A 12,648-nucleotide genomic window follows, 5' to 3' on the forward strand; every position below is an offset into this window, starting at 1 on the left:
GAAAGATTGAATTAAAAGATGATTGGAAGTTTACTAAGAGTTGGAGAACACTCCTTAGCTCTTGGGGAAGCTTTGTGAACGCCTAAATCGGAGTTTTGAGGCTTTACATGAAATTTTCAAAAATTCAGAAACTTAAAGTTTTAATGACGGATTATTACAAAAAATTTATTGAGGACTTAAAAGTGGATCTCTTGTCTTCGAATTGTTCAAGGGAGGCTATTTATAACCTCCCAAGGCTAGTAATATAATTGGTGAGTCATGTCTCACTTTCACTGCTCCACCAGCAATTTATTCACTCCAAAATTTCAATCCTATCTCCCTAAATGTTGTTGAATATGGCAATTTCATTCTGAAATGATGAAATATTTGACTCCAATTTCCAAAAACATTCATCATACGAAAGCTCATTCCATCCCACAAATTACTCTTTCTCATTGTCGTCACCATGCATAAAACTGTGATATGAGATATTTGATGACAAACTTAGGTAAATAATATCTTCTAAGAAAAATTCTAACACACAGGTAAGAAAATATAAACTATTGTACCAATATGAAATGAGTCAATAAAACTGTATGTCACATAACCCAAAATCAGGTACACGGGACCTTTTGCATTCATTTTTGCATTAGTCAAATTCTCGGCTAGAGCCATGCTTTCGAATTGTAAATATGGGAGCTAAGATGAAAATAATTCTTAACATAGAGACCAACTAAAAGATAGAGTATCTAAAATAATATGAAATAAAGCTTTTTTCAACTAGGTGAAGTACTTCAAAACAAAATAAGAATATGATTCAAACGATAAGACAAATTTGTTTTCCTTCCATCACATAGAAGTAGCATGTTTGATGTTCGGACCTGCATGCTACTATGCGGTCTACAGTAGTCCATTTTGATTTAATACCAAAATATCCATCCTCAGGGTTATTAATTCTAGACTACTTATGAAAATTATTGACTTTTGTCTTCAAACGAGAATGTTTCTTATAAGCTTTATGAAACTCTTTCTCAGACACCCTGATACACAAAGTATCAACCATTACAATTGTTCAAAGACATCAAATATGAAATGTGCATAAAGTAGAAGATTAATTAAGGGTTGGAGAACAAAAAATAGATCATAATCCCCACCAAGAAGCCAAAATACATTATTTGATGAAAGAATAAAAAGGAACCATTAACATACAAACTTTATGGAAGAGGGTTTACAGAGTTCAAAGATAGAGTTATATAAGATAACCAGGACTTCTTTTATCAAAAAGAAAAAAGGATTACAAGAACGTGATATACCATGTGCAATTGAAGATAAGATATACATATATCACTTGCTCAGGTATTGTCTCACAGGCAATTGACCAAAGCTCATCTATGTGGATGTCACTAATATCCGGACCTATGGAACGCATTTCGGAGTGTAGGATCTTTCAATATTATTTCAAGGGCTTTACCTGCAAGCATAATAGTGTAATGTAACCCCAAAAAACACACAAAACAATATATACTAATTCGGGAACAAATTGTTCATTGTGGCATTTGACAAATACGATGCATAAGAGAGCAAATCTACACATTTTAGGGATACCCTATCAATGGCAAGATGCAGTATTTCAATTGAGGATGTTGGAATTTATTTTAAATATTGTGGTATATAATTATTTTAATATTTGTATAATTAGTTATGGATTATATAAAGATACAGCTCAATTAAGTGATTTTAAAGTATAAAGATTGATGATTTTATTTAGACATCTATAATATATATGTTGAATATCTGTGTAGACGTTAAATATAATCCACCCAAGGGCCTTTCAAGTTCTGTAATTCAAGAAACGGGGTTCTTGATGATGGGGGCCGATTGGTGAAATTCAACACTCAAGGCGCAGCGGAAAACCCCCCCATAGAATGAAGATGAGAATTGAGGTTAAGGAGAGAAGAGCCAAAGGGAGAGAGAAAATACCACTAGATGACACCTAGGTAGTCCAAGAAGGGGGAGGAAAAAAAGTCCGAGGAGATAACTTAGAGCAACCAAGTTCCAAAATATCAAATCATAGCCCCAAAAGTGTGGGTTACAACACACTTCCAAGAGAATCAGAATTCAGTTTCAGAGGAAATAAGAAAGAAAGTAAAACAACAGAATTATTCACATAAAAAACATTAAACTGGCCCATAATGCACACTTGGGCCGAAGAGAACCGGGTGCATAAAATATTTTAGGACCGAGGTTTTTGATGAGCAGACTGTAACATAATCTCCCCCTTCGAGGTTCGTCGCCCTCGACGAAAAGAACGTGGTCTGGTCTGCCTCTAGTACGCATCTTCAACTTCAAAACTATTGCTTCGGTCGGGCTTCAGCACATTCAGCAAGGGTCGCAGCATAAGACCATATTTTCTCAAAAAACTTTCGGTAGAATCGCTTCAGTAGTGGAACTGGCCGGGTCCTTGCGGTCTTTTGCGATGTCGGGTCGCTTGCCACTCCGCCCCTGTCTAGAAATTTTGTGCACCCAAGGTCGAGTTTTTCAGTGTTTAGAGCTGGCCTTGGTTGCTGCAATGTCCCCAGAACCTGTTGCAAAAATAATTTTTCCAACTTCGATTAAACTCCATACTTGGCTCAAAAATCCAGGCCAAGTCTTTTTCCCGAAGCATAACAACAGCATCGAATGAGCCATAACTTCTAATTAGATCGTTAGGAATATCTTCTAAGGTCATTGCCGCGAGTGAAACAGTTTGGCCTTCGGGTTTACTCTTACTTGCATTTTGGCAGCAACAATATATTCATCTAAGGTCTTTTCCAGCTGGTTTCCTGCATCAAACTGGCCTGCGACCGAGGAATTCCCTTTAGGACCGTGGTTCTGTCTTGCTTCTCATAGGATAGGGTCAGCTTTTCAAAGTCCCAAGAAGACGGGCCTAGAGTAATCAGCCATTCAATTCCCAACACAATATCATATCCGTCCATGGAAATTACCTTCATTTCTGTTTGGTATTCATTGCCTTCCATCGACCACTTCAAGTCCTTGCAAACACTAGAACATAACACATTAGACCCATCGACCACTCTAACCGATTCCACCTGGGTTGCTATGCTTTGTGGTCTATTTTCTCCAAAATCCTACTATTGATAAAATTGTGGGTGTTGCCTATATCGATCAAGATCACCACCGGCAGGTTCCCAACTTTTCCAAGAATCTGGAGCGTTTGAAAAGCTTTAGACCCGGTCAAGGCATGTAAAGATATGGCTGGTTCATCCCTTGGGCCGAACAATGAAGGTAGATCATCAAAAACATGTTCTTGGTCGGGTTCTTGATCTTCTTGATTGGCCGAGACCATGAATAACTTTGATTTACACCTATGGTTTGGTTGCCATTTTTCATTGCAAGAGTAGTATAAGCCCTTTTTTCGCTTTCATCCATTGAGACTGGGCCTAATTGCTTGACATGGCCCTGGTTTGCATTTGAAGAGGACACATATGATGAATTCTTGAAGTCGGTATTAGTGCTCGGCCCAGCTGTGTTGATATTGGATGGCGTGGACAGCAACGATGCTTCAGCGCTGTACAAGTTACCACTGCTCATTAAGGACCGATATGTTGCTTCTTGGACTTTAGCCATGGCCATTGCTTCGTTTAAAGAATCTGGGAATCGCAACCTGATGCAGTTTCGCAATCTCTTCCTCTAGACCGGACAATAGCAATCTATGACATATTTCTTGGCATGTTGTAGATTTTTTGAGAGATCGACATGTATCGCGGATTATATTCTTGAACCGACCCAACCTGTTTTAAATTCATTAGTTGTCTCATTGGTATGTCATGTATAGATGGCCCGAATTGAGTCATAAGGTCTCTTTTGAACACATCCAAGGATAAGGCTTCCATATGATTTCGGTTTTGAAGATATGACCCGTACCACATTCTTTCTTCGCCACAAAAATGAATGGGGGCGATTTCTAATTTAGTGGCATCCTTAGTTTTGTGCACCCTGAAAAATTGCTCGGCAGATATTAGCCAGCCCTCGACATCCGACCCATCAAACCGAGGAAAATCGACCTTGGTTAGCCGAGTAGGAGGAGCATAGTGTTGGTCGCGGTTCTGGCCAGGGTGCGGGGGCCTAAATGGTGAAGGACCGTGGCAAGAATTATCATCATAAGGTGTGTGGCGGGGTTCTTGCACATTTCCAGATGCCCCGCTCTCAAAGGCCGCCATTCTTTCTTCAGCCGCATCAAATCGTCGGTCTATGGCAGCTTGCATCGCAGCTGTTTGTTGGGACAAGTTTTCAATGAGGGCCTTGAGCCCATCCATTTCTGATTGCTGTCGAGTTTCTACCATGTTGAGAATCGGCCAGCTCTGATACCAAGATGTTAGACTTTAAATTATAATCGGTCCTTTCAAGTTCTTTAATTCAAGAAACGAGTTCTTGATGATGGGGCCGATGGTGAAATTCAACACTCAAGCGCAGCGGACATAGAATGAGATGAGAAATTCGAGGTTAAGGAGAGAAGAGCTAAAGGGAGAAGAGAAATACCACTAGATTACACCTAGTAGTCCGAGAAGGGGGAGGAGAGCCGAGAGATAACTTAGAGCATCAAGTTCCAAAATATTCAAATCATAGCCCCAAAAGTGGGGTGGGCATCACCATTTAAAGAGGCTGGTTTACCCAAAAGTATTCGGTTACAACAAACTTCCAAGATAACAGAATTCGGTTTCAAGAGAAATAAGAGAGAAAGTAAACAAAACAGAATTATTCCATAAAAAACATAAACTGGCCCATATGCACACTTGGGCCGAGAGACGGGTGCATAAAATATTTTAGGACCGAGGTTTTTGATGAGCAGACCGTAACAATATCTTTGTGCAGAAATACCATACTAAAATACTTATTTAAGTCTAAAATTGAACGTTTCAGAGTCACATAAGAATAAGAGGGAGATTATATTAGGGCTCTAATAAACTTCATTTTTACTAATTGGGAACACAAGTGGATAATTAGAGAGAGGTTGACTCTACGAAAAAAGAGAAATCGGCTGAGATTTGATCAAAAAGAAGGAATTATATTACGATTTTGTATCTACATTTTGCAGTGAAATCTGGATTTCAAATTAGTATTTTTTATTTTATTTTGGATAAAAAATGGATGAGAAACAAATTGTGACTTAATGTTGTATAAGAAAAATCAAGCGATTGATGTTTGAAATGAAAAATCATATAAGTGAAGTTTGAAGTGGAAGATTGAACGAGTTTAGTTTGATCGTGAAAAAGATAGATTAAACGAGTGAAGTTTGAAGTGGAAGATAGAAACGACTAAAGCTCGAAGTGGAATATCAAACGAGTGAAGTTTGGTAGTGAAAAAAGAAAGAAAAGGATGAACCGCAGTTCGAACACCAAAAAGGAGCTATGTCATAAATTGATGTGTCTAACCATGAGCTCTATTAAAAAGAAAGGAAATAGACGGAGTCTTGATTTTTGAAGATAGAATACAAATTTGTTGAAGAATTTAAAATAAATGTATACATTTTAGTTTAAACGAGGGTGTTAATCATAATTTAAGTTTGTGCTAATTTATTTAGAGTATATATTTTAATAGACACTAATGAACTTATGTTTTTAAGTGTGTAGCTCTATAAATAGAAATTATGTAATATAGGGTTAATTGGAACATTATTCATGGAAAATCTATAACGACTCCCCGAAAACTGTAAACGTAGACATTCAACCAAATGTTGTGTTATTTACTTTGTCGTACCTTATTGTCTTAGATTATCGTTATTATTTGTGCAAATTCTAATATGACATATGACATGTATTTAGTTTGTCCTCCCTATCAAATTTTTTAATCTTACATCTCATACACAAGTTCTGAATCTCCTTAGATGGGTTGTATAACTTGTTATAGTTAGTTTTTTATTTATTAAATCTGAAACATTTAGAATTAACGATATACAACCATTTATTAATTTTATTAAATTCTCAATTTTAAAACTTTTCTTTTATTTAAAACGTGAATTAGTACACTTTATATGTAACATGCAAAACCTCTATTTGATGATACTCTTCTTCAACGCAGACTGGTCCAATAAAGACATCCTTTTATTTTTGGTCTAAGAAGTGTGAAGTTGCTGGTCTATTCATCTTCCTAAGTCTTATTCATCCTCCTAAGTCTGATTATATAAACTAGGTCTTTAAAATAGATATAGTGATTTGAAAGAAGTTTATTGCAACCTCAAATATTAAACATATATAAGCGGAATAAAACTTAACTTGGGATTAAACGAGTTGTAAAAGTGAGTTTCTTTTTAAGACTTATTTTAAAATATAATGTATATATAATGTAATAGACATGTTAAATGTCAAACATCATTATAATGATGTAAACACTTTAGAATACAAATATTAATATTATATGTTATATTTAAATATTTAATTGGAGATTTATTATAACTATTGGTAAAGAAAAAGAAGTTAAGTGTACTTGTTGGTTTATCCTTTATAAATAATTAACAGAAAATATTTAATTAATTTTTTTTTTTGAAAATAATATTTTAGACCATCCTTGAAATTTTAAATTTTTTATAAAATTATTTTAAAGCTTCAATTGAAAGAATAAGGGTGTTTGACATAAAAATAATTAAAACAAGCCGTATAAAAATAATTCAAACAAGCCTTAACTAATTTTCCAAAAATTAAAAATTGAAACTTTATATCCAAAATTAGATAAATATAAAGTTAGAAGGCCGAATTGGACGTTGACAAAAGTCTATGGACCAAATGAATTCTAATTCTCACAAAATAATTCGAATTTAGAAGTTTGAGGCTTAAATTTGCTCAAGGCTGAAAGTTCAGGGGCCTAATTAATTTCAAACTCAGAAATAATTATGGATTTAAACTTCTCGGGAAATTTTAAAATAAAAAAACGCAAGGGTCTCTTTAAACATCCATGAGAAGTTCAGGAAATTCCTGAGGCTAAAAACTTGAACAGTCGTTCGTAGTCATTCGTTGTCTTCCTCCTCCGCTTACAGCCGCTCCTTCCCAATGTCGTGTATGGAATCTCCTACAGTGACAACAAAAGCTGCGGTCACCTAGTAATTAATACCAACCTTGTTGCCTTGGTGTTTGTCCAAGGTTCTTGTTGGATTCAAAAGTCGAAGAACAGAAGGCGATATGTTCTTCCCATCTAGAATGTTGTCTCCCTTAGCGGAGCTCCGTCCTGGCTTCGCCAATGTTCTGGAAGATCGGGACTCGATGCAACATAGGCTCGCTGAAACAATGGAGACCTCTAGAAAACATATTGAGACAAGGAAACAATAAGTAGCGGAATCCAAGGACAATTCCCTTGTGGATCTGAGAATATAGACGAGACGGTTACCATCTGTAACTTCCTATTTGATGGCGCAATAGCTTCTCAATCATCATAGGAGCCTTCATCATCCTTTAAAGCTTTGGATACACCATCGTTGCGCCGAGGAAGCTGTCTGGAACGTTGTTGAAGAACTAACCGAAAGTTCTTCCTCCGACGATTAATGTTTGAAGAATTCGGCGAGAAAGAATTCCATAAACGAGCAGTTAGGTTTACCCATTCATCCAACCGTTCATCAATTAAATAAAACCAAAATTTAATAAAATTAAACTGTTAAATCAACATAACGTTGATGTCGGTGTTCAGAACCGACGTCCTACATGAATTACAACATCAATGTTCTAAAAGAGACCTACCTGCAACAAAGGAACCAAAGAAGAACTGGATTGAAGATGAACTCGTCGGAATCATCGAAGCTCGCTGGAATCACCTTCCAATTGTTCTTCAATTGGTTACTTTCTCTCGAAGTCTCCCTCTTGCAATTAAGTGTATTCTTAGCCAAATGAATGTCAAAAGTCTTTTTTTCCTTGTCCCAAATGAAGAAAACTCTTTAAATACCCATTGGGAAAGGTGTAACTTAGGAATTAAAATTTTAGGAAACTAGCAACTTCTTCAGCGAGTTCAACCGACGAAAAATCCTTTTAATCCGCGCCTAGGCTTATTTTTCCCTTATAGGTAACCGGTCAAGCTACATTTTAGGCCCTTGATCCGACCAAATGGTTAAGTGTAGACCAAGTTACAAAATTCTGAAGTTAGACCTTTCTTGGTTTCTGTTTTTTGTTAATCCGGATCAACCAAAACTTCAAATGAACATAACTTTTGACTCAGACCACCATTGAGGCTGAGCCAGTATGCGTTAGAAAAGTGAGATTGTTAGATTCTACTTTGGTGTTATAAGGAATCTTCAAGATTGACCAAAATTTCATGGAATTCTCGATGGAACACCAATTCTCGAAGTGGGAAGCTTGATTTAAGGGCAACCACCTATGGGTTATAGGTTGAATCACGAGTGCTACTTGGTATCAAAGAAAAACTAACTCAAAGATTTTTCCAATGGTATCTCATTTTCTAAAAATGGTTAATCCAAACAAAAAATATGAATTTTCAAAGTCACCCCATGCTCTAGCTCGCTCCTGAAACGAAGTGGGTAAACTTGCATTGGGTTGTCGAGCTAAATTGACCGCTTTATCATTGAATGGAGACATAGGAACAATCTATGTCTTAGCTTTCCAACCATAGATCATAATCCTAAAATTAAACACTACATATTAGTTATGAATTAAACACCAAGGGCATGTCTAGTTTGATCCCATCGTGGTCGCATCATCTTCTACCACTAATTTTAAAGGGTTAAGAGCGTCGACGCTATTTCGATTATAAACGAACATTGTATAGGACTCTTCTAAATTTCCAAAATATCTAAGATCAGCTAATTTTATTGAGAATAGCGACCTAGTGGATTTTATAAGTTGAAGACATCTCTAGAATTTCAATAGCGGAAAACAACTCAAAAACCATGTTTTGAGCGTTTTTTCAAATGAACCGCATGCCTGGCATCAGCATGACATTAGCACACGCGTTTTTTTTAATTATTTTTGCGCAAATCCTTGTGCGTTGACCTCCTTTGACTTGCTACCGACTCGCCCGATTTGACTCAGTTTTGACGTGTTTGCCCTTTTAAAGGACTTCTGCACAAAATTTCTAACATCAATATTATACTCAAAATTCAAAAATTTTTGAACCGGTCAATCTGAATGTTTCAGGTTTCCCGAATACCGACTCACTTTGAAAATTACGTTTAGATACACAAATGAGCCTCGAATTAGTTATTCGGCACATATTGTCCAACAATAATATTACACTCAAAGTTGATGATTTTTCAAGACGGTCGATCTGAACGTATGAAAACATATGAAGTCCGAGTATTTTTTTTTAAAATTGGAATTTGGACTGTTAATCATAGGTCAGTCCGAGCCAATTTCAAAAAATGATTTTTTTTTTATTTTGTTCTCCCAATCCAGTTATCAAGTATGAACATCATACTGAATCATGAAGATTCATATTAATTTTTGGGTGTAAAAATTGAGTGTATATAGAGAGGTTTATCAATTTTCTACATTGGGTTTTCATTTACCACATTTGTTTTTTATTAACGCTAGATATATTTGGTAGAATCGGTACATTCTTGCATTTGTCGTAGCAATCAAAACTAGTGTCTGAGTGAGCAATGGATGATGATTTCAATACCTTAATTTCTTTGAGCTTTTTTAGTTTCTGGGGTATATTTAGTAGAATCGGTACATTCTACTCTTGCCGTAGCAATCAAGACTAGAGTCTAAGGGAACACGAATTGTGATTTCAATACCTCAACCAACACAAAAACATTTTTCTATTTTTTTTAGATTTTTGGGGTTTATTCTGGTTCTCTTTGGGCATTTTATTTTTATTTTTTTCTTCCCAAAGCATCGAGTTTTAAACCTCCATTCTCTCTAACAAAGTAGTGATGAGGTGTCCTTTCTCAATTTGTGGCTCTCGGTCTTGCTTTTATGGGGTTTATTTCAGTTCTCTTTTTCAAAACCTTCTATGGAGGGTTACTATTTGGATAAACGCTTACAAATGAAAAAAGAGATTATGACCAATATCATTTCAATCGAAGTCATTATGAAATCCTCGGTTTTATTTATAAGAATATCACTTGATTGGAAGCGATGCTCTTTTCCTTGCCCATACTTGTTTCATAAAACCTGTCGCATCTATAGTTTTAGATTGGGATCAAGGTTTTCTTCATTTCTCAAAGATTTTTCTTTTTCTTTTGAGGAAGGGACTGGGGGTTTCATTTATTTAAGACCGGGCCTATAAAAATGCAGGTTGCCTACGAATCTTCTCTCTTATTTATTTTTCCACTGAGAAGAATTTGGTCTAACATAGTTCAAACATGAGTCATTTTTCCATGGTAGAAGTTTTATAAAACTTGGGATTGGATTTTGTTAAAATAAGTTTTATTCAAGGTTGAGCTCAAAACTGTTATGCGCATAGCTTGATATTATACAAAATATCTTTTAAGCGTGTCGAGATTGCTTGGTGCAATGAACTCTTCGCCCTCTATAGTTTATAGGCGAACAACTCCTCTAGAGAGGATTTTCTTGATTAGGAAGGTCCTCATATTCGAGATAATTTTAAGACTTTGTAGGAGGCTGCATCAACCCATTTGGTGAAGTAGTTTATGGCTATGAGTATGAACTCGTGTCCGTTTGAAGCATGGGAATAAATTTTCCCGATATTATCAATGCCCCATGTAGAAAAGGGCCAAGGGGATGTCATATTGTAGAGGATCGAGGTCGGAGTATGCTTTAAGTCAGCATAGATTTGGCGCTGGTGACAACTTCTTATAAAGCTCACACATTATTACTCTAGGTTTTGCCAATAATATCCGAAGCGGAGTATTTTCTTGGCAGAGCCATTCCGTTCATGTGTGGATGGCATGTCTCTGCTTGTACTTCTTCCATGATCCTTTTGGATTCTAGATTATCTACACAGATCATATTTTGACCGTCGAAATATCATCAGTAGAGTTGGTATCAATACAAGCATAATTGGTGGAATATTGGCACAACGCCCGTCGTTCCTTTTCTCGGGAGTGGGATGTATATTCTCTGTATTCTATGTATTTTTATAGAGTATCGTACCAAGGTTTAGCAGAATTCTCACAAGTAGTTACTACTCCATTTTCAAAAGTAGGTCATTGCTTTTGTCGGATTTTGAGGAATTTGATCTTAATTCTATCGTAAATTTGAGTCTTGGACACCAAAGTAGCTAGGCATCCACAAAGAGGTTTTGGCTCCTATGAGCATGAAGAAATGATACTTGGTCAAATTTGTTCATAAGCTTGTTCAAATGGGCGTGATAGGGTTTCAAATTTTCTACTTTTACTTGTCACGTGCCATTGGTTTAGGATATGACCAAATTAGAGTCATCAATTACTTCTAACTTAGTTTTCCCTTTTTCATAGGTCAATTTGAGACCTAAGATGGATGTATCGTATTTAGCCTCGTTATTGGTAACGGAACATTCGAGTTTTTATAGATATTGGGTTGTACATCCCTTTTCGGTAAACTAATAGAATCTCAATTCTGTAACCCTACTTACCTGAAGCTCTATCAAACATCAATTTCCATGTGTCTGACTTCATACTCATAATTCCTTCATCAAGGAATTTGAGTTTGTGTTATAACTCAACGATGATGGGTTGGTCAACTAGGAAGTCCGCAACAACGTTTTCTTTGATAGAATTTTGTTTTGTAAAGGATATGTCAAATATGGATAATATCATCATCCATTTAGGGAGCCTAGGGGACAGACAAGTTCGTTGGAATAAGAAATGGATCAGATCCAATCTGAATACCAATTTGATGGGGTGGGCTTTCATGTAGTGCTCAACCTTTTAGTGACCCATGCTAGTGCCCAACATTTTCTCAGTTGGAGTGTAATTAAGTTCACATCCAATCATCCTTTTACTAATGTAGTAAACATTTATTTCGAGTTTATCCTTATTTTTTTAGCCAACAGGTTTCCCATGGTTGTTTTGTTACACTAAGGTATAAAATAAGAGGAATGTCGGGTCTGAGCGTCATGAGTATGGGAGGGGTTTTTAAATAATAATTTATTTTGTCAAACACTTGTTGACAATTTTCATCCCATATGAATTATTTGTCTTTCTTCATAAACTTAAACAGCGGATCGCATGTCATAGTAAGCTTACTAAATCGACTATTGTATTGAAGGATCATGTTGCCTGCCCTTTGATAAGTTTCTCACGCGTTCTTAAGTCCAAAAGGCATTACCCAATAACATAAGGTACATAGTTCTGTTATGAACGTGGTATTTTCTTTGTCTTGCAGGGACAACAGGATTTGGTTGAATCCTAAAAATCTATCCATGAATGATAATATATTATGATCGGCAGCGTGGTCGACAAGTATATCGATGTATGGTAATGAAAAGTGATATTAAGGGCTGACCTTATTCTGATCTCAATAATATACACACACATATTTTCCCATCTTTTTTATCACAAGAACCACGTTGACTATTTAGGTAAGATAATCCACTACCTCGAGAAATTCAGCTTCGAGTTACTTTTGGACTTCTTTTATCTTACTCACAACATCATCCTTCATTCGTCTAAGATTTTGCTTTTTGGCTTAGTGTCTAGATAAAGGAGAATATGATGTCGTGTAATCTTCAGGTCAATGTTTGGCATGTCCTTGTATGACCAGACAAAAATGTGTTTGTTGGCTTTTA

This window comes from Impatiens glandulifera, chromosome 3 (assembly GCF_907164915.1).
Source record: "Impatiens glandulifera chromosome 3, dImpGla2.1, whole genome shotgun sequence".
NCBI classification, from domain to species: Eukaryota; Viridiplantae; Streptophyta; class Magnoliopsida; order Ericales; family Balsaminaceae; genus Impatiens; species Impatiens glandulifera.